Here is a 23,868-nt window from a genome sequence, read left to right as displayed (position 1 = left end):
TACCTTTCAAACCCACAACTATTATCTTAGTTTCATCATTTGAATCTAGACCAAGATCCATAACAATATTTGCGGCTTTCTCCTTACCTTTCTATTTCTAATCACATTTCTAAGCCCACTTAGGCTTCAATTCGGGATGCAACTTCCAATAAATGTTCTTCATCATGACCCTTCTTGTCAAAATGAGTGAAAGAAAGTTTCTCATCCTTCTTGACTATAAATGCATTCTTTCCTTTCTCTGTCTCTACATTCTTAGAAGATTTCTTTACATTATTATCAAACTTATCAACAAAAGATCCTTTACCCCTTGACTCTAATTGTGTAGCTTGAATAGACACTTCATCCAAATTACAAGGGTTCAATACCAAAATAGAATATCTAAGGTAGGAATGAAGACCTCCTATGTACTTCAACAAAGTATCTTGGGTGTACAAAGGAACATTCAAAGCAATAGCCCTTTTCCTAAATTCATGGGTGTACTCTTGGACAGTTTGGCCTTTCCCTTGCCTAAACATTTGCCAATCCATCATTAACTATTGCATATGTCCTAAGGGATAAAATTGCTTCTTAAGAGCATTAACAAACTTTTCCCAAGTTAAATTGACTCTACCATGCGGTGAAACTTCTTCCTTAGTCTTACTCTCCCACCAGGTTAAAGCCATACCTCCTAACTGAAGAGTAGCTAATTGAATCCTATCAACATCATCTAGTAGGTTCTAGACTCTATAGTAGACTTCTACTTGTTGAATCCAATCATCCAATTTTTTAGCATTAAGTTCACCATAATAGTTAGGCAAGTCAAGTTTTACATCCAATTTGATCTTAGGCTTGTTAACTTGCTCAGATTTCTTTGAAGTATAAGTAAACAAAGAAGATGAAGAAGATGATGAAGATGGGGATGGAGGTTCAGGAGGGTCACTACCACCTCCTACTCCTTTGACTTTGTCATCCTTTAATGAGGATTTTGCTTCCTCCTTCTTCTTAGCCTTATTTACCTTTCTCAATTGTCGTTCGTGTCTCTCTTGGAGAAGAATCTCCACCTTAGCCTTCATCTCGAGGAATGCTCTTCAAAATTCTTGCCCATTGATTTCATCAGGAACCTCCATTCTAGAAACATACATCTTTGGAAATGTTCTTCGCTTCCCAATCATAGGATTAAATTCTTCAAGCTTGCCTTTGCCCTTCTAAATCCTAGATCTTGTTAGAATTCAAGAAAACAACTACAATAATAGTCAACTGGTCTCTGATACCACTTGATCTGATGGACAGATCTAGACTAATTGCAGTATTGAATGCTTAATTAAAAACACAAGTTAGCAGAACTCTTAATACATTTATACATAAATGAAATTAAGCATCAAAAACTCAAAAAACCTAAGGAGAAATAAATAGAATTGAGAGAGAGAAAAAGGTAGAAAGTGCAAATAAAGTTTGATTTCAGAGTTCACCACAAACGTGACTATGTCTTTGGGTCAGCTCCAATAGAGTACGAATGATCTGATTAATCTCCAGAAATCAATTACAATTATGCACCAAGAAGACTATTTCTTCTAGCACTTCGATAGCATAACAATACTCTGAAGTATGAAAAATGGCCCCCAAAAAAAATCCTAGAAAAATCTCCCTAATCCTTCAAAACTTCACCAAGAGAAATTTCTCTCCAAATCTACCTTCTTTCAAAATGAACCTACCCCCCTTTTTTTATACATAAAATTTGCCTAATTTGGCCCAAAACCAATTAATCCATAATTAGGCATTTTATCCATAAGACACCTTTGAATAACCCCTTTTCCATTTTTTATATTTTGGCATTACATTCATATTTGGGGTTAGTTATTAAGAGAATAAAAAATAAATCCTATTTGAGAAGTGGGTGGTTTGTTTGTTTCAAAAGTTAAATAAAAACTTTGCCAAATGTCCTTCAAGTCCAACGCGTGGCATAGTGGCAATTATAATTTTTCTATACCTACAAGGTCATGGGTTCAAAGCTCATCAAGTGCTTTGGCACAATCCATAGGTTAAATAAAAAATCTGTTACAAAAGTTGTTAAATGCTCCACCTAGTCTAGTGGCGAGGAGGGAAAGTAGGGAATGAGATGTTGAAGGTTCAAACCTCTTCAACAAATTTTTAAACCACCAAATTTGAGCTTGAGGTGCCATGTGGCACTATTTTATTTTCTCATATATTTGACATGTGTCATCACCTGAGTTGCTGATATCATGATTACATCATTACTATTACATTTTGCCTCCAAAATTCAAATGGCCATAACTTTCACATATGAAGTCCATTTTTGACGAAACAAATGCCGTTGGAAAGTTCTTATCAGGATTTTCATTTTGAAATCCATTGTTGACCACTTTTGAGATGGTTTTATTTTGCCCCTTATCTAGTCCTTTGGTCTACCTGTTGACCAAAACTTTGATCGAGTGTAATTTGCACGAATGGACTCCTTTTTGCTCCGTTCAGGTTGCGTTGGAATCAGGATGTTGAGATCTTTTTGATGGTGCAAAAATTTGGAGATTTGAAGACACTTCAATTTTCACTAAAATTATCCACCGGATCAAAGGGAGCCTGATGTTATAATAAATTGATGATCATAAGATCATAGAGATTATTAAGAGTGTCCCCAACCATAGGATACATTAACAATCATAGGATCATAAGACTTGGGTTGACCTAATAAATATGTTTTACTTATCTGAGTTGGAAAGGAAAGGGGCCTCTGACCAATAAAATTACAGGAAAGGTATAGGGTGAGCATTGAATATCATTGACTTGTTGACACATCTGACTTGGCATGTTGGTAGCAAAGATGAAACAACTCTTTAATGGTAAATAATTTTTTTAATCATCTATTTATTGCTTTTAGCATCCCCATACATAGTAAATGCAAAAGGAACATGTACTCATCACTTGGTTATCCACCTACCCAACTATGCATTGATTGGTGCCATTTCCATCACTTCAGGTTCTACTCTAGCTAGGGTTTTCATGATTTTCTTACCTCTACAAGTGTACCAAATAAAATCTATTTTTTGGATCACCTTAATTGTTCACTAAGCACTTAATGGAAATGGTTGTGGAGTAAATTTATTTAGATATATCTTAGTTATGCTTGAGCTATAAATGTAGGTTTTGTAATCTTTGCAAGGGTTGATCTTTCTCTGATTGTCTAGTATTGCTTCTATGCATACTACTATAATTTATCATGCCTTTAAGCCATTGAAATCCTCTACTATATCTCTTTTAGCCATTAACACACTGTTCAAGTTTTCCTTGCCTCTGGTTAATGTTTTTGTCTATATTATTCAATTTGCATGACTATATCTACTTTTGGAATTTGAATGATATTAAGTGAATTCTATACCTATAGAATTATTTTTTTGTCTAATCTACATGTTGTTATTGAATTAAGAAAAGTTTGAATCTATATTATTTGAGGCTGTAACTAGTTAACTATGCATTTATGGGTAGAGATAAGGTCAAATACTCTATTTTGGTGCATCACTCCTTAGGTTAGAGTAGGTAGATTTGATTTCATGAATTCCTTCTCCCTTTTCCTCTCGAACTATAGTTAGGTGCACATTGATAGTAAAGGAAGCCGACCTTCTCCAAAGACTCAACCTCATAGTTCAAGTCTCATAGCTTGGAGGTTATTTCCATGTTTCACAAGGTTTTTGTTAAGTAAAAAATTGGACAAGGGTGCAAACTTTTGTGATAGGAGGATTTCAATAGGTTTTTGTTGGATGAGCATTGTAATGGACTCAAAACCATAGGGGACAATCCACTCTCTCCATAATGAGTAGCTTGTGACCATGTGTGGGTTTTTTGTGAAGATAAGCCAATGAGGAATCTAAGGAGTAGTGATTCGTTATTGTTAAGTTTTACATTGGTGTTGAAAAGTTGAAAGAGGAAGGGCTTAGGAGTGTGATCCTCCTAAGTTAGGGTTAGTGCAAGAAACTTGAAAGGATAGAGGAGAGGCCTATAGTAGACCCTAGGAGAAGTTAGGATTAAGGAACACGACATGTTCTAACATCAAATTTTTTTGTGAGGATCATCTCATAGGCTAAGGTTTTCACCCTAGCTACGTTTCCATGACATAAATACTTGTGTTATGTAATGTTTTTTTTTGTCTTTATTGTTTTTTCTTAAAACTAACTAGTTAAGTTATAGATATAATTAACCAAAATATTGGTATGAAAAAAGACATGCAAAAAAAGTTGAAGTTATCTAAGATATACTAATTCACATCCCCTCCTTTGTATACGCACATGTATGTGGATCAACAATAAGAAGTTGTAAGAATGGAAAATTGGCTTCTTATTATCTCCAAAAGTATGAAATTTTAAATTTTAACTATTTTCCTTACAATATTCTCAAAGCCAAAGCCAACATAAACATCCCCAGAATTATCTTAGACAACCCTATGAGCCTTCTTTATATAGGTAATTTTCCATTGGCCAAAAAGGTTCTAGAAATTTTTACCCTAGACCATAAGGCATACTAACCTTAAAATATTATTATTATTTGTATTTAATTCCATTAGAGTAAGCCCCAACAACTTTTAGAACCCAAAATAAATTTTGAAGGAATTTCATTTTTACCCTTTTTAGGTGGCACAGCTTCCCAAGACCATAACTCATTTCCAATTTCTTTGATTAACTATTATGATCCCATTTAAGAAAAACCACAAAGCACACTATAGTTCCTTATTCACAAGTTCTAGTCATCCAAGGTTTGACCCCTTTGTGAGCTTCTAAAGCCCAAAAGTTGAGTTCAAAGTTTTTTATACCATGTTTTCAATACCAATTTCTTTTAATAACTTCACAAATAGACTTGATCTTACAATTCAAATTTACTCACAGTCTGATATATCTAAAATAAAACTCTAGGGAATAAATCAAAACATTATAATTTTGAATGACCAACTTAATAAAAATAGTAAGCTTCTTAAAATGGCAACTTAGATAAACCCCTTTTTTGTTGGTAAAAGGAAAACATACCTATATAATATATTCAAAATATTTTACAAATTATCCATGTTCAAATTGCAAGTAGTAGATAAAAAAGAACAAGGAAGAAAAACCTCAGTGTTTCTTGAGACATTTATGTCTTTTTTTTACATAAACACATTGACCTTGATGGCTTAACAAAGGTCTTTGGGAAGGCACACCCTCCCTTAAGTTTAAAGAAGTGTCTTTACAAAGTCTTAGAAAATATACAATTACCCCTTAATATAGGTGTCTATGAAAGATAACTATTTCCTTTTTCATAATTAAATATCTTACAATTGGTGTTTCTCTCATGTGGATTTAAAAGAGGTTTATAGCCTTTGAATTGCATTCTTTGAAATGTTGGTGCTTCTTACTTAGAATCGTTAACATTTTTAAATTGTCTTCTTTATTCTTCTTGTTTTACACTAGCCCATAATAACCTTGCAACTTCATTTACACTTCAAACTCACAAAAAATGTTAGTCTCCAAAATTCTATAATCATGGGATCTTTGGCCTTAGCTTAAGAGTTTCATTAAATGAATTAAACTACCTTAATTATAATAGGATAATATGAATAATTTCTACTTTCCAAATTTATTTTGGTTTCTTTAGCTTAATTTTAAAGGATAAAATTATAAATGCCTTATTAAGATATTTATTAGTGACTTCAGATTATGACTATAGAATAATTAGCATCTTTCTCTCTTTTATTGTGTTGGATGGTTCTTTAACTTCTAAAATTTGAGTTGAAATCATAAAAAATAGAAGCTAAGACACTAAAATTAATATGAGGTCTATCTATCTAGAGTATAAGAATTCTAGAGCTTCTAGATGTACTAAACTTTAGTTAATAATGGATAACTAGATCATTCCTAATAACAAAGTCTTCATTTCCAACCCCTTGGTTTTCTCATCTATCTACTTCTTTGTTTCCTTCTTGGAATATATGTTGAATTCTATTTTTCTCAATTTTTTAAAATTAAATTTAAAGCATATTTTATTTTGGAGTTGATTTTCTAATTTTGCATACTTCTCTTTTTGACTGCATTCTATATTATTTGTGAATCCCCTTCTATTATAAGTCTTTTTATACCAAATCCAAACTAATATGAAGACCTTCAATTAGTGCATCTATCTCTGCTAAGTTATTCATAGAAATCCCTACATACTTGGTACTTTTTACCTTCTAGGACCCATCTTCCATATGAATGATACATCCTATTCCCGACTCTCCTATATTGCATTGAGAAGCTCCAAAAAAAATTAATTTTGTCCATCCTAATGGGGGGTGTTCCTATTTATACTCTTCTCTTACTTGATTATTAGCTTTTAGATAGGTTCTTCTAATTTTTTTGCATGTCTACATTAAAATCTAAGAAGGTTCCTTCTTTAGTGAGCATATTCCTTAAATTATTATTGATTACCTCTATAGTGTTGGCTTTCACTTTGTTTAGAAAGGAGTTAATTGCTATTTTTTCATTATAAAATATTCTCATATTTCTTTCCTTCCATACTTACCATAAAATGATAGAAGGGGATATTTTCCATAGGTTACTGCAATTATTAAATTTCTCATTTTTGGGCCAGCTTTTTAGATGATTGAAAAAATTGTTATGTAGGGTTGTTGACTAGTTGAATTTTTGGCATTGCCAATACCAACATTGAATTGAAAAAGAGTATTGGAACAACATATGATCCATTGTATCTAAATATTTTTCACTTAATGAACATCTATAGGGCCCCTCAAATCCCATCTTGGTAAATCTTTCTATTGTACGGATTCTATTTTGTAATGTAGCCCAAAAAAATATTCTTGCTTTGGTTAAGCATGTTGAATCTCAACATAGATTAAGGGGGATATCAATCTTTTCCCATCTTTGTGAGTTCATGATCAATTTGTATCTCCTTTCAAAAATGTATTTCCCACTTTTGGAAGACCCCCATATTAACCCATCCCTTCTTCTTTTATGATTTACTTGCCTTTGATTTAGAAATTGCTCAAAGATTTCTTTTCCTTTTTCTATCAAATTTGTCTCCTCTATAGAGCTCCACTTCCATCCTCCAATATGATAATAATTTATTACTTTTATATAGTCACTTAAATTTTTCCCAAAAGTATTCATTAGAGTATTTTTGATGTTATTATGTAGGTTATAACCATTTGGAGATAGATCATCCCATGAATCTTCCCAAAATAATACTTATGTACCTAGTCCAATATACCATGTTAAATTGTTGTTGATTAAGGGTCTACATTGCATCATAAAGTTTCATGCTCTTGAGCCTTTAGGTGGATTTTTGGTTTGGAAAAAAGATTAAGGACTAGAGTTAATAGTTAAATAACCCTTATTAAAAGATGAATCATAAATATTTTTGGGTGACACAAGATTACCCTTACACCTAGGATGCTCCTGCATCATGGAAGATCAAGTTTGGGGTCATCTCACACATTTTATCCACCATTAATTCCTCAATAACATCCTAATTGGTTCTAATTACTTTGTTAAGATCCATTTGAGTCTCCTCCTTCACCACCATTAACTCCATGTTTTTAATGAAACCCTTCCACCATTCCCCTCAATTCAGATTATATTTCCTTTAAAAAATCCATCTCCAATCTCTTGCTCTCTTCCAAAACTGAAAGATGTTCATTTTAGCTTATGTTTTCTATATATTCATGAGCAATGACATGTAAAAATGAAGATCTAAAATTGACCTTCAATCGAGCCTCTGATAGCATATCATTTTCTCAAATCCTTCTTTCTGGAGTTCTTTCCCTTTTACCTTATCACATTCACTCACCATTGATGATTTCATCTAAGATTTTATCTCTAATATTTACCTACACATCCACCTACAATCTCATATCCAAATTCCTTCATTTTTCCAAGTCTTCAACATTTTTTCCAGAGGATGGACTTACTACCACAAAATTTGCAAGTGGGGACTGATCAACATGTCTAAATTATCCATCATTTCCTCAAAAATCAAGAAGGTGTCCAACTTATTTCATATAAATTTGATTATTTTTGGATCTAGATATTCTAGTGGGAGGCCAAGTAGTTTAATCCATGTCATCACCTCCTTCAATTATTAAAATTTGAGGTCCAATCAATAAAATATAAACCCTTTTCCTCCAAAGAAAAGGCCTATTGTTAAAAAACCAATCCTTATCATGCGAAACCAAAAAAGTTAACAAAAAGAAACCATCAAACAATATTTGAAGAGTGAAATCCTTTCTAAAATGGTCTTCACACCAAGACCTTATTTTTGCAAAGGATGGCTATGAAATTGGATATTCATAAATAATCTATGAGATTTCATTAAACCTATTGATTCATTCCATTCCAAGTTATCAACTAGCACTATCATCACTAGTCCACACACTTCATTCAAAGTTTGAACTAGTTGAGCCTCCAAAATCTACTTAGTTGGCTTAGGATGTGAAAAAAATAAAAAATTGAGCAAAATAAACCTTCTCATGCACTCCTTATGGAAAAATCCAAAACCCTAAAACATCTGCTTTTGGTTTGAAATTTTATCATATCGTCCTTCCCTATTCACTTTCCATCCTTTGTCATCCATTTCATCCTTTAAAAAAAAAATTGAAATAAAATTATCTTCTAAAGGGCCAACAAGGACATAATCTATAGTTTCACCCCTCATGCCTTCAAAAACTAGGGTTTTTCTCTTGTGTTGCTAATGTTCTCACTCTCACTCCCTCTCCATTTCTAGATTCAAGAGGTATTTTGCACATATGGCCCTATAATATTTTTTGATGATGTTGATATGAAGGAGATTGTAGAAAAAATTGATGGACTTGAGAAAATATTAAAAGTAAGATTCATAAGAGTCATTGAATGTGTAGATTGGATATCCAACATTGTTTCATTTTTAAAACCAGACAAATCAATCAGAGTTTGCATAGATTTTAGAGATCTAAACTTGGCATGTCTCTAAGATCATTTTCTGTTGCCAAGTATAAATTTTATAGTTTATTTAACAAGTAGAGACTCAATTTTATCACTCATGGATGGCTTTACTACTATAACAAAATAAAATTTGAATCAGAGAACTAAGACAAAATAGCCTTTACTTGTGTATGAAGTACTTTCTATTGGAATGTGATGTTTTTTTCCTTAAAAATGTATGTGCCATTTATCAAAGATCAATGAGAACTATATTTCATGATATGATGCATATATCCATGGAGGTCTATGTTGATGATATCTTAGCAAAATTACACAAGGAAAGAACATTTACCAATTTTAGAAAAGATCTTCACAAGATTGGATAAAATCAAAGGTAGGTTCAATCCAAAGAAATGTGTCTTTTGTTTTCAATCATGCAAGCTACTAGGATATATAGCTTCAATAAAATGGATAGAGTCAGACCCTGGTAAAGTGCAATATATAATGGAAATGGGGACACCTCAAAAATTTATCCAATTAATATCCCTTTAAGGAAGGTTACTATCCATTGGGAGATATGTGTCTCAATTAGCAGAGAAAGGTCACCATTTTACACAAAGAAATTAATTTCAAAAGGGATGAAGGTTGCGATGAAGTATTCAAACTATTAAATTCCTATTTGAAAAATCCACCAATCTTGATGTCACATATTCTAGGAAAGCCTCTATTATTCTATATTTTAGCAATATAGCACTCAATGGGGGCACTTTTGGCTCAATAAGATGAAAATTGAACAAAAAGTGTCACCTTAGTAGAACTTTGGTTAAGTATGAGTTGAACTATATTTTTATTCAAAGATCTTGTTTACCAATGGTATTTTTCCTACAAAAGCTTTGCCACTACATGCTAGCACAAAAAGTAAGACTAATTGCAAAAAATGACCCTTTAAAATATTTTGTAAGTAAAATAACATTAAATGGAAGGTTATAAAAATGGTTAATGATCTTGAGTGAATTTGATATTGAATATGTTGATTAAAGATTTTTTAAAGAAAAAGTCATTAATGACCAATCAGTTGAGGTTCCATTACAAGATGATCAACCTATTTATGTTGAATTACTTTATGCAACAATGATTAAGCTTGAATTGAAAACATGGAAATTGTACTTTGATGGTTCCTATACTCAACGTAAATGGGGGAAATGAATCTTGCATATCACCCTCAATATTAAATTATTCCAAAATCCCATAAAATTATATTTTCAAGCACCAGTAACATATTTGAATATGAAGCCCTGGTCATAGGCATAAAAATCATATCGAAATTGAAGGTGACAAAAGTACAAGTCTAAAAGATTCACAACTTGTCATTAATCAAATTAATGATCACTACCACAAGAAGAATGATAAGGTAATATCTTCAAAAAGGATAGTAGATGGCCTCAAAATATATTTTTTCTTGGTCACATTTGAGAAAATTCCAATAGAGGGGAATAAAGGATGATGATGTGTAGGTCATAATTAATGACATAGATGCTCCTAATTCTCTAGATGAGCCAATCAAGATACCACAAATGACTTGTATTGATTAAGTGATGGATTAATTATTAGTTTATGGTTATCAAAATAATGCCCCTACCTAAGGAAAATTTACAGGAATCAATAGAAGAGGATACCAAGAATTTTGGGAACAAGGATAAACATGCACAAATAGAGAATGTCTAGAAAAAAAGGTAATAAGAATAAGGTGAGAAATACATTATAGATAAAGGGTAAGAGTAGGAAGTCATAGAAAAAATCATGTTTTTACTAAAGTAAAATTTTGATAATGTTGAAGATGACACACTAGCTCTACAAGGGAGAATAGATCATAGCACAATGAGCCCTACTAAGAATGTGGATATTATTGTTAAGACTAAAGCCAATAGAAATGAAGAAAGGAAGGAAGCACAAATAATTATATTTACAAGGGATATACTATCAAACTTAGTGCCTTAAGCAACATATGATGAAAAGGATACACCTATAGAGAAATTAGGTCACTTAGTAACACTTGCAAGAGATCAAATGGCAAGTCTTGAGGAAGTAGCTATGAAAAGTGTTAAAAGATATTAGGAGAAGAAAATGTCAGAAAATTTAGCACAAAAAATTACAATTTATAGAGGATCAATGACTATTGGAGTCAATCAAGTCAAGAATCCACTATAGGAGGGTGGTAAGATACCTCGATATTTAACTATTCTAATTTTGTAAAAGATTTTGATAGGAAAATATGTGAAGCTCAAAAGGAGCTAAGGATATTGTTGGTATGAAATGGTACTAGTAGGGGGTGGGGGATGTGAATCAATACAATAGGTGATCCTCTAAGTCAAACTACCAATTAGAATTATTTAATCAAATGGAATAAAATAATTGTTGTAATGAAACAAATGTGATTCATTAGACACTTATAACACAACACATAAAACCAATATTTTGGTATAAAAAAAAATCCTTGTTAGTAGGTAAAAATTGTGATGGGGATGATGCCCACAATCCTTTTATTGTAGTTAAAATGTTGTCCTATTAGGAGCTCACAATGGCCCTATCTGTGGGTTCATCCTATTAAGAGTATTTTGTGCACTATTAGGAGTACAATAAGATCTATTAGGATCTACCTCAATTAGAAGATTTAGAACTTCTTCTGAGAGTCCACTATGTTAAAGGATTTATAATAAAGGGATTGGTTAAGGTCCACACAACTATGGGATTTCCCTTATTGAAATTATTAGGAAATAATAATGTATTTTATCTATCTATGGAACTCCTTTCCTTTCAAATCCTTTATTCTATACTCTTTCTCTCTCTCTACAATTTCTTTCTAGATACTCAAACTTTTCTTCAGCTATTGTTTTCACCTCTCTATCTTCTTATCTTTACCAGTTTCTCTATGTTCACCACTCATCTTTGTCTTACACCTCTTAACCATTTTCACCTCCTACTTTTATTTCTAGTGTATTTTTTTCTTTGTCTCTTTACTCTCACTACTTGCCCTCCTTAACTTGTTTTCACTATTTTATCGATTACATTTGTTTACCACTTAATCTCATCCCTTTATTCAAATTTAAATCTTACTATTCTTATGCCTAATTATTTTTGATGTATATCTATTTCCTTGACACATTTTCAATATTTTTCTTTGATCATTACTAGATCTTCAAGTGTTATTTGCAAGAGTTCACCCTATTTAAGGATTTACACTAAAGAGATTGGTTAGGGTCCACCTAGTTAAGGTATTTTCCTTATTGAAACTATTAGGAAACAATAAGATGATTAATCTATATATGATACTCCTTTCCTTTCATATCATTTTTTTATCTTCTCTTATCTCTCTCTCACTGCAAATTCTTTCTACTCAAACTCTGCATCAACTAATGTATTCACCTCCCTATTGTCATGTCTTCACAGTTTCTTTGTGTTCATCATTTGTCTCTATCTTACACTTCTTATCTATTTTTACCAATTAATTATATTTCTAGTCTATATTTCACTCTATATCTTTACTCTCTCTACTTCCCTTCCTTAACCTATACTCATTATTTTATCATTTACATTGTTTTGTCGCTTAATCTTATCCCTTCATACAAATTTCAATATTACCATTCTTGTACCTCATTCCCTTCATGTATCTCTATGCCATTAACACATTTTAAATCTTTTCCTTTGATCATTAATAGATCTTCTTGTGTGATTACCAAGATTCCACCTTGTTAAATGATTTACAATAAAGAGAGTGATTAAGGTTGAACGAGTTAAAGGATTGCACTTATTGAAACTATTAGGAAAAAATATGTTGATTGACCTCTCTATGGCACTCATTTCTTTTCAAATCCTTTTTTCTTCTCTCTCTCTCTCTCTCTCTCTCTCTCTCTCTCTCTCTCTCTCTCTCTCTCTCTCTCTCTCTCTCTCTCTCTCTCTCTCTACAAAATCTTTCTTCTCAGACTCTACTTCAACTAGTGTATTCATCTCTTTATATTCTTGTCTTCACTAGTTTCTTTGTTCTCACAACTTGTATCTATTTTACTCCTCTTATCTATTTTCACCACTTACTTTCTTTCTAGTGTATTTCACTCTCTGGCTCTTTACTCTTACTAATTTTCTTCCTTAAACTGTATTCATTATTTTTCCTCTTACATTATTTTTTCACTTAATCTCATCCCTTCATTCAAATTTTAATCTTATCATGCTTTTACCTCATCCCCTTCATGTATCTCTATGTCCTTGATACATTTTAAATATTTTCCTTAGATCATTACTCAATCTTCTTGTGTTATTTCCAAGATAAGTCCAAATGTGGTTTACCTATTGATATTCCTTCTTGAATCTTGTTTATATGTCTTGCTTCCATATTCTAACTATCAAATTAATATCACTCCTTTGAAGAGAGTTTATCATTATTGCCTTATCTTTGACCTTATTAATTGTACCAAACATTTGATTGCAATTCTTATCATAGATCTATGTTGCCTAAAAATTTCCTTACATTACTAGTTGCCACCAAGCATTACTAGTCATACTAATTGTTTCTACCACTTGTGCTTCTATAGTTGAGTCGCCACAATTTCCATTAATGACAAATTATCAAAAAAAATTCCAAATTCCAACAATTTCCCCCTTTGGAATTAATGGAAAAAAGTTTCTAAAATACTCTTTCCTTTGATAATTTATCTCCCTTTCATCTTGCATATTTCTCTATGTGGGTGTTCTCCAATCTCCTAAGGTTAACTCTCCTTTTGTGTTAATAATTCTTGTTAGAATATATAGTCCACCAATATAACTTGGGTGGGGAGGCGAGGGGGCTTAACCAATTATCCAAGTAATATCCCAATTATTAACCTTATTAAACATTAGCCTATGAGCAATATAGTTATAAACAATTGCAAGATATTCATGCACAATAACACTAGAAATGTTAACTAGGGAAACCCTTTATCACAAGGAAAACCTCAATGTGGATGGTACCCACAAGATGATGTACTAATATAAATATTCCTTTTAGAGGATGAACCCTGTTAGGAGTCTATAACAATATTCAATACATATTAGTCCCTATTAGGAGACTTTGAATCCCTGCTAGGAGATTCCAACCCTATTAGGAGTTGTAGAAGATAGATGGATCCACTATCCAAAAAGCTTTAGGGAAAGACCAATGAACCCACTATCCAAATTATCTCTATATTATTCCTTATAGAGTAAGAGAAATGAATAGTATTGCTCCTTCCTCTTTCTTTTTCTAGTTAACTGGACTTTTTCTCATTTTGATCTTGTAAATAGATCACAAATCTTGTATCTAGTAATCCCTTGGATCACTTACATGCATTCACCAAACACTCTTCTCTTTTTCACACTTTGGATTTTATGCAATAATCACACTCTCTTCTTATGGATTTATAAACAAGGAAAACATCATTCCTTTATATTGTATCTTCAAAATAATTCCTTGAGTTGACCTTGAGGCTTTCCCAATAAATTATAATATGGTAATTAATTAATTCATCATTACAATATCACTGTTAGCTCACAGTCTATACAAATTCTCACATGTATGACACTAGGGTTTGTGCATTCACTAAAATCATCATCAAACTGTTGTATATCACTCGTTGACTATGCATCTCCAAATTATATCTCTATTAAAAGATATAATACAAACATCATAAACTGCTTCTTAGATACTTTGTCTCTATATTGCTCTCTGTAAATTAGGCATGTCTTCTGTACATCTTTGACTTAGGTATTATGTATTAAACCTTAACATCTAGACACTATATTGAATATGTCCACAAATTTTCATCACCAAACAATCAAAACATTGTCCATACAACTAAGATCTCTTTCTTGTGCTCTATAAATCTTCACAAACATGCTACTGTGTTGTTGTCAATGACAAACATAGTCATGAAAGCAACATATTGATACTCTCCAATGCTTAGGATACTCCCCCAAAGGAATACCATCAACATTCATGCTAACAATATCCCCCTTTGGTATTGATGGAAACATAGATGAAAAAAATCTAAGTTCCAAGAACACCAAACAATACTTTGTTATTGTTGCTAAACTCATCTTTTCAAATCCTCTTCATCAATCAAAACTAAAATCCTATGGAACACTTCTTTTTCTTTGCATCTTCTTTAGGATCAACAATAGTTGTTCGCATTAAAAAACTCACCATTCATCAGAATTCTTCATGTTAAATATCTCCCCATAGAGATATTCCTCCTTCTTTCTTACATAAATCTTTCTAAATCTCCCTAATAAAGTAGATATTTTCATGCACTCTTCTCCCCCATACACACAAAGGAGATGTTATGTTTTTCAGACACTCTTCTCCCTCATTGATATCAATGAAAAAAACCTCTTATGTCAATTTACTACTCCAAGTATTCAACCAGCTCAAGTGTCCAGAGATATTGTTCAAGACCAAATTCCAAGAGTCCTTAATGACTCGGCTCATAATAGATACTCCCCCATACACGAAGCATCAACATTCAATCCAATCTAACAATAGTACTATGTACCACTGGACTGATGCAATCTCTACATCATCTACTCTAAAGTAGGAAGGGGTATAACCCTAAGCATATCTCTTAAGTACTCAAATGTATCTTTAGGTAAGGGCTTTGTAAAGATATTTGAAATCTGATCTTTAGTACTCACATATTCTATTCTAGTCTCTTTTTTTTTTGTTGTCTCTCTTAAGCCATGATACTTAATAGATATATGCTTAGTCTTATAATTCAATAATAGATTATTAGAATACTTACTATACTTGTGTTATCATAGTATATGATAACAGGTTCTATAAACTCAATCCCAATATCCTTTAGCATATATTTCATCCACATAACTTGATTACAATTATTTGTTGATGCTACATACTTTGCCTTATTTTTATTTTATGAAATACAATCTTGTTTCTTTCTTAGCCAAGAAACTGATCTTCCTCCAAGAAAAAATGCTCCCCCACTGGTTCTTTTTTTGTCATCCATACTGTGTACCCATTCCACAATAGTATATGTACATAGAGTGAAATCACTTGATCTATCATACCATATTCCATAATCAGATGTTCCTTTCTAATATTTGAATATATTCTTTACTATTGCATAATGATACTCCTTAGGATCAACTTCAAATCTAGCTATAATCCAACTACTTTTTCTATATCTAGTCTAGTGTCAATTAGATATTGCAAACCTCCAATCATGGATCTATAATTCTTCTGCTCAACTATAGGTGTCTCATCCTTGCTAGATAACTTGTGACTAGTTCTTATAGGTGTACCAATAGGCTTACAACTTTCCAATCTAAAACTCTTCAACAAATATTTCAAGTACTTAGCTTGAAGTGAAAATGCCATCACTATTCTACGCAATTTGCAGCTATAGGAAAAAAATTATTTCTCCTATCATACTCATATCAAACTCATTCTTCATTTCTTTAGCAAACTTATTACTTTCTTCATCATTACCTCCAAATATTATGTCATCAAGAAATATTATTATTATCAACAAACCATTCTCAATTTCTCTCAAATACAAGTTGCTATTTGTCATACCTTTAGTAAATCCAAGTTTTGCCAAATAGTTGTCCAACCTTGCATACTAGGTCTTAGGTGCTTGCTTTAGTCCATATAGAGCTTTCTCTAGCCTGCATACTATTGGGCGTTCATTTTGCATGAGGTCAACAACAAGAATCCATAGTGTAATTCCTCTCTTGAAAAGAAAATCTTTTTGAGGATCCACTCCAAGGTTCAATGTTTGTCTTGCGACGTACCAAAATCTACTCAGTAGAAGATGGAGGCCTTTGCTAGTTCCAAAAACTCTTTTACCTTGGAATCAAGTAAAATCTGTCTGCTATCTCAAAATATCACACTAAAAGAACAATATTTTTGTATTTTCTATTTTTCAATGAATGCAACTCTAACAATGCAGCTACTATGAGGTCCTATTCTAACAGGGGGGTTAGCAAAGAAAATAATGAAACTAAAAAAAAAAACATGAAATCAAATAAATTAAAATTGAAATTCCTAAACGGACATAAGCTATAGAACACAACACACTGTGAGTTAAACCTTTGAAGAAATTGGTAGGAAACCAATGAAAACAAGAGCAGGGCTTCCTAGAATCCATTGACGCAATTGTCAGTGAGAATCTTTAACAAATCGAATGATGTTTCACTCTTCATCAAATTGCAAGGCCATAGAAAGTGCACTCATGCGAGACAAAAAAGCTATGTAGACACAATCGGGTGATCTCTTCTCAAGTTCATTACGTCAATAGAATTCATATATCTGTAGCAAACACCAAAACTAAAAGATTACACAACCAGAAACAATGCAATAAAATTTTGGCTCAATCACAATCTCATGAATAAAATCCACAAAATAATGACACATTCAGGCAAGAATAACTACACTTCGAATGCTAGCACCAAAAGCATAAATTTATTGCATAATAACGATGACCCTTTTACATTTTACAATGGGGTATTTATAAGAAATTGTCTCCTCAATTTGTGTTGAGAGTGAGAGATATCTTAATGCAATAAAATGCTTTAAAAAAATAAAAACAAACTATATATATACAAGTTGACCATCTAACTGGTGCTTAGAGGGACTCCATCCATATTTTATTCATTAATTGGATGTATGAACCCTTTACATGTCAAAACAATGAAAGCATGAGAGAGAAAGTAGGAGGGAGCCATCAGTTGAAGTAGAAGTGCATGGAGACACCAAAAGTAGAAGCTGGCCCTTCACTAGGCATGTGTCAGAGTTAACTTGCCATCAGAATGTATTCCTAATGCATGGAAAGTGATATTTTTAGAACTGGGAGTCAACTGTCGGTGCACCTCTGAATTGCAGAGATACATGAAAATGTGAAGCTATAGACCTACAAACCTATGTACCTGCAGAGCTATGGATCTGTGGAGCTATGGATCTGCGGACCTCTAGACCTGTGGAGCTCAATTCACCAAAAAGTCAAAGTTCTCAATTCCTTATACTTAAGATATATTTTAATATATGTGATGAATCTTTTGAGATAGGTTTCAGACCTCTCCGAGATAAGGTAAAGATTCTAAGAAATTTCAAGGCTTCAGGAATCCAGACTTAGCCAAATTTCAGGGCTTCAGTATTTCAGGCTTAGCGAAATTTCAAGATTCACCTCCAATTTTGTTTGAGTAGCTAGTGTTTTTGCTATTCATTGTTAACTCTATGGACTAATATTTGCTTCTTTTGTAGATAAAAATTGCATCCTCAACTTGTTGAGATCATAACTTTTAACTCGGGCCTCAGAATTCAGAATTGCTTACACCGTTGCAAAGAAGAACTGAAGATCTAATTTTAGTCCCTAAAATAGTGAACCTTTGGCTGCCCAATTTTAGGGATCAAAAAAGGTTCTAACTTGAAATTTTGAGCAAAAGACATCCAAAAAGGTCATTTAAAAATGCCTAGAAAATTTGTGAAAAAATATGAAAAAGTTGCAAATATTTGATCGTTTTGGATAATCTGGATCACATAGTTTCTCGCCAAGAAGGATTGGATAGGTGGAGAGAAGAAAAAGGTCAAAGATACAGAGGTTGGACACATAAAGAAAATCAGGTTCCTCATCTTATGCAGCTATTGGGGACAAGATTCAGTGCAGGTGCCTAGAGATTTTTGATTGAAGAAGTAGAGGAACTACAAGTTGATGAAAGTAATTGGCTATAAAGAGGTTGTAAATCATTAGAAAGGGGCATGGAGTGTATACAAATAGTGATCAAAAACCTCATTTGAACAAAACCCAAAAACCATTTTCAAAATTGAGAACTTTGATTTTTTTGGCAAATTGAGCTCTGCAGCTCCATAGATTCGCAAGTTTACAGATCCATAGGTCCATAGCTCCACAAATCCATAGCTTCGTAGCTCTAAAGGTACACAGGTTTGCAGGTTCATAGCTCCACATTTTCATGTATCTCTGCAATTCAGAGGTGCATCGACAATTAACTGCCAGTTCCAAAAATATCACTTTCCATGCATTAGGAGCACATTTTGATTTCAAGTTAACTCTAACACACACCTAGTGAAGGGCCAACTTCTATTTTTGGTGTCTCCATGCACTTATACTTCAACTAATGGCTCCCTCCTACTTTCTCTCTCATGCTTTCATTGTTTTGACATGTAAAGGGTTCATGCATCCAATTAGTGAATAAAATATGGATGGAGTCCCTCTTAGCACCAGTTAGATGGTCAGTTTCTATATATTTAGTTTGTTTTTATTTTTTAAAAGTATTTTATTGCATTAAGATATCTCTCACTCTAAACACAAATTGAGGAGATGATTTCTTATAAATACCCCATTGTAAAATGTAAAAATGGCCACCGTTATTATGCAATAAAATTATGCTTTTGGTGCTAGCATTCGGAGTGTAGTTATTCTTGCCTAAATGTGTCATTTTTTTGTGGATTTTATTCATGAGATTGTGATTGAGCCAAAATTTTATTGCATTGTTTTTGGTTGTGCGATCTTTTAGTTCTCGTGTTTGCTACAGATATATGAATTATGTTGATGTAACGAGCTTGAGAAGAGATCACCCGATTGTGTCTACATAGCTTTTTGTCTCGCATGAGTGCACTTTTCATGGCCTTGCAATTTGATGAAGAGTGAAACATCATTCAATTTATTAAAGATTCTCACCGATAATTGCATCAGTGGATTCTAGGAAGCGCTGCTCCTGTTTTCATTGGTTTCCTACCGATTCCTTTGAAGGTTTAACTCGCAGCGTGTTGTGTTTTGTAGCTTATGTCCATTTAGGAATTTCAATTTCAATTTATTTCATTTCATGTTATTTGCTTTTAGTTTCATTATTTTCTTTGCTAACCCACCTGTTAGAATAGGACCTCATAGTAACTGCATTGTTAGAGTTGCATTCATTGAAAAATAGAAAATTTAAAAATATTATTCTTTTAGTGTGATATTTTGAGATAGCAAACAAATTTTACTTGATTCCAAGGTAAAAGAGTTTTGGAAACAGCAAAGGCCTCCTCGTGAACATTCACATTTATCTTCTACTGAGCATATTTTGGTACGTCGCAAGACAAACACTGAACCTTGGAGTGGATCCTTAAAAAGATTTGTTTTTCAAGAGAGGAATTACACTATAGATTCCTGCCATTGACCTCGTGCAAAATGAATGCCCAACACATACCATGTCTTTATCTTTTGTCAGAGGGAAACCATCAGGCTTCTCAATATATACATCTTCTTTAAGCTCTCCATTTAGGAAAACTGATTTAATATCCATCTGATATACTTTGAACTTCTTATTCACTACACAAGCCAAGAACATTCTTGCTACTTATATTTTGGATATAGGGGCATATGTCTCCTCATAGTCTATTCCTTCTTATTGTGAATATCATTTGTACACTATTCTAGCATTGTTTCTAAATACCCATTTGGTTCCTATAGCATTTTTTCCTTTTAGGTCTAGGAACTAATTCCCATATTTCATTCTTCAAAATTTGATCTAGTTCTTTATTTAGTTTTTGAATCCAACGATCATCTTTACATGCTTCATCCACATTCTTAGGTTCAACTTGAGAAATTAGACATAATTCCTCATTAACTTTATTTCTTTTCATCACAACTTTTTCTTGTCTTCCAATTATCTACTCTAGAGGGTGACTCCTTTTCATGTTTCTATTAGAGATAGGAGTTTCTAACTCAACTCTTATCTCTTCTCTTGGTTCAGATCTACATGCTTCTCTTTACTCAAAATTTTTTACATCATTTTTTAGATCATTGTTAGTCTCAAAGAAAACTTCTACAATCTGTCTAACAATTCTAGTATTATCATCTTCTTCATCAAAATTGTAATCTAACATCTTTTCCTTAGTTTGAAACTTTTCATCAATCTTTACATTTGCACATTCAACTATTGTATTAGTTCTATGATTAAAACATTTGTATGCCTTTATTTTCACTGAATATCCAAGAAAAATACCTTCACCACTTCTTGGATCAAACTTACCAATATAATCATCTCTCTTAATTTAACACTTGATCCCAAATATTGTGAAATATTTAACTGATGGAGAATAACCAAATCATAATTCATAACATGTCTTGTTCATACCTTTTTTGATGTGTACCCTATCCATAGTGTACTATTATGTTGACTAATTCTCTCCAAACTATCTTAGAAACATCATTCTCAAACAACATTGCTCTTACTGCATCTACTATTGATATGTTTCTTCTCTCTACAATATCATTATGTTCAGGTGTCCTAGGTGAAGATATCTATCTCTTGATTCTATTCTCTTCACTAAACATGTTAAACTCCCTAGAGGTGAATTCTCCTCCTCTATTTGATCTCAAACATTTTATTTTAAAACCATATTCATTCTCAACTCTATTCTTAAATATCTTAAGCTTCTCAAATTCTTTAGACTTCTCTTTAAGAAATGTTACCCACATCATTCTAGTGAATTCATCAACAAAAAATCATAAAATAACTTTCACCATAGAATCCTCTTGTTCTAGAGGCACCACTTAGATCTGTGTGAACAATCTTCAGCTTCTTCGTAGTTGTGAAATTCTTGCTGGAAATGATACCTTCTTCTACTTAGCCAAAATACATTCTTTAAAAACAACATTAGTAGCTTTATTATCTTAGGTAATTCTCTAAATGCAAGTGTGCTACTAACTTTCACAATATTATCAAAGCCATATGAAAAAATCTCCAATCTCATAACCAACTATAATCCAATTTTGTAATCAAACATGTCATTTCAGTGAGATTCAACTAATACAAATTACCTTTAGACCTAGTTCTAGTTCCAATAATCTTACCATCTTTATCCTCAAGTCTTTTCTATGAGTTTCAATTGATACCCTTTGTCCAAAAACTATCCAACACTCAATAAATTATGCTTTACTCCATCAATAAAATAAACATCACTAGTGTTAGTATTTCCATCTAAAGTAATGGATCCTATTCATGTAATGTGATAGGTTTCATTATTACCAACTCTAACAATACTTCCATCATAGTTCCTAAATTTAAAAAACTTATTCATATCACTAGTCATGTGATGTGAACATCCACTATCTATTATCCAATTAGATTTCTTTTCAACTTGAGAAACTAGATCCTTTTCTTCTCTAATTTCTTTATCAAGATCATCTTCCTTAATAGATACAAATCCTAGCCCATCATCACTTTCACTCTGACCTTTTTCATCAGATTAATCTTCTTCATTAGCATACAGACAATTCCTAGGTCTTTTAGGATTAAACTTTCCCTTATACTTTTTCTCTCGTTTAAGACATTTAGATGCATAATGACCAAACTCATTACAAGTCCAACATTTAAAAATATTCTTGGTATCTTTTTATCTTCTCACAAGAAGGCCTATACCTTCTTCAATCTTCTTATCTTCATTAGACCTAGTTCTACTACTAATAGAAAAATCTCCATTGTACTTGCACTTTTAGACAAACTTGGCCAAACATTTAAGGCATCTGCACTTGTTAGTTATCTAGATTGTCTTAGACCTACTTTTTCTACTTATAATCTTCCAAGAAATATTTCCTTGGTAAAATCATTAGTACAACATATTAGTAGTTGAATTGGCCTAGTTCTCTGCTAGGTGGGAAATTGGTAGAATTTGGTAGGAGGTACTAATCCTAGAGGAATAGAAGGAAGAATAGAGGAGGATCTGGAAAAAGCTAATGGGACAGAAGGTAGAATCATGGATAATGTGGATTATTCTAAAAAAACTATGATTACAGGTATCGCTAGTTGTGGGGTCCATGACCTTTCTTTGGATTCTTCTTCTGCATTTCACATGCTTGGGTAGGTATTCGAGAATGAAAAGAATCCTTTAGAGAATGTGGAAGTCAACAATGAGAGGAAATTAGAAGGGTAAAGATAGGGTTTACTGATCAAAGGACATGGTCTTCCTTGTTTGGTAGGAAACTTGGTGGCAAATCATCCTTCCCTCATGTGACTTCAAAATCTTGTTGGGAGAAAGGTGAGTTCCAAATTTTTATTCTAGAACCTATCATTGATTTTTTTGTGTCTTCCATGGAGTTTACTCTTGTGGGAAAATTTTTGGGGGCTAGACCAAATATAGATACTTTGAAAAAATGATTAAACGGAAATGGGTTACCTGTGGTGATGTTGATATAGCCCCTATGTTGAATGAATTTTTATCATTTATTTTCAATTGTAAAGAATATATGAATATGGTTCTTTGTGGAGGCCCATGGTCATTTGGAAAAAGTCCTCTCACTATTAAAAAATGGGAGCCAAATATGGATTTAACAGATGCTTTCTTCTAAACCACACTAATCTGGGCTAGACTCTCTAGCCTTCCTTTAGAATTTTGGCATGAAGATATTTTCAAAGGAATTGCTAGTTCATTTGGGGAACAAGTTGCTATGGATCATGCAACAACATTGACATCTAAACTCTGGAGTGCAAGACTATATGTGAAAGTCGTAAATTTGAATCACCTCCTAGAAAAAGTGGAACTAATTTCAAAATTGGGTAAAAGAATACAGGAAATTGTATATGAAGATCTTCCAAATACTTGCTTTGCCTATAAAAAATAGGGCCATTGGGTGAAAAAATATCCTAATAAAGGTAAGAATAATCCAAAGATGGAAAAGGAAGTGAAAAAGAAAGAAGTAAATGTTCAAAAGAAAGTTTGGAAACCTAAAGTCACTCATATGAAAGATATGCAGGATAAATTGAATTTGGAACCTCAAGATATTAGCAAAATTTCAAATTTGGCTATGAAAGAAAATTTGAACATTGAATATAAGGGGGATGGTACTATGCTAGAATCTGTGTTACTTGAGCATAATATAGAAGATATGGTGGACTTGACAAAACAACTAGTAATTTATCAAAAGATTGATGA

This window comes from Cupressus sempervirens, chromosome 4 (genome assembly GCF_028749045.1).
Source record: "Cupressus sempervirens isolate cs-2001-9-10 chromosome 4, ASM2874904v1, whole genome shotgun sequence".
Classification (NCBI taxonomy): domain Eukaryota; kingdom Viridiplantae; phylum Streptophyta; class Pinopsida; order Cupressales; family Cupressaceae; genus Cupressus; species Cupressus sempervirens.
The sequence above is the reverse complement of the archived record's forward strand: the minus strand, read 5'-3'. Positions refer to the sequence as shown.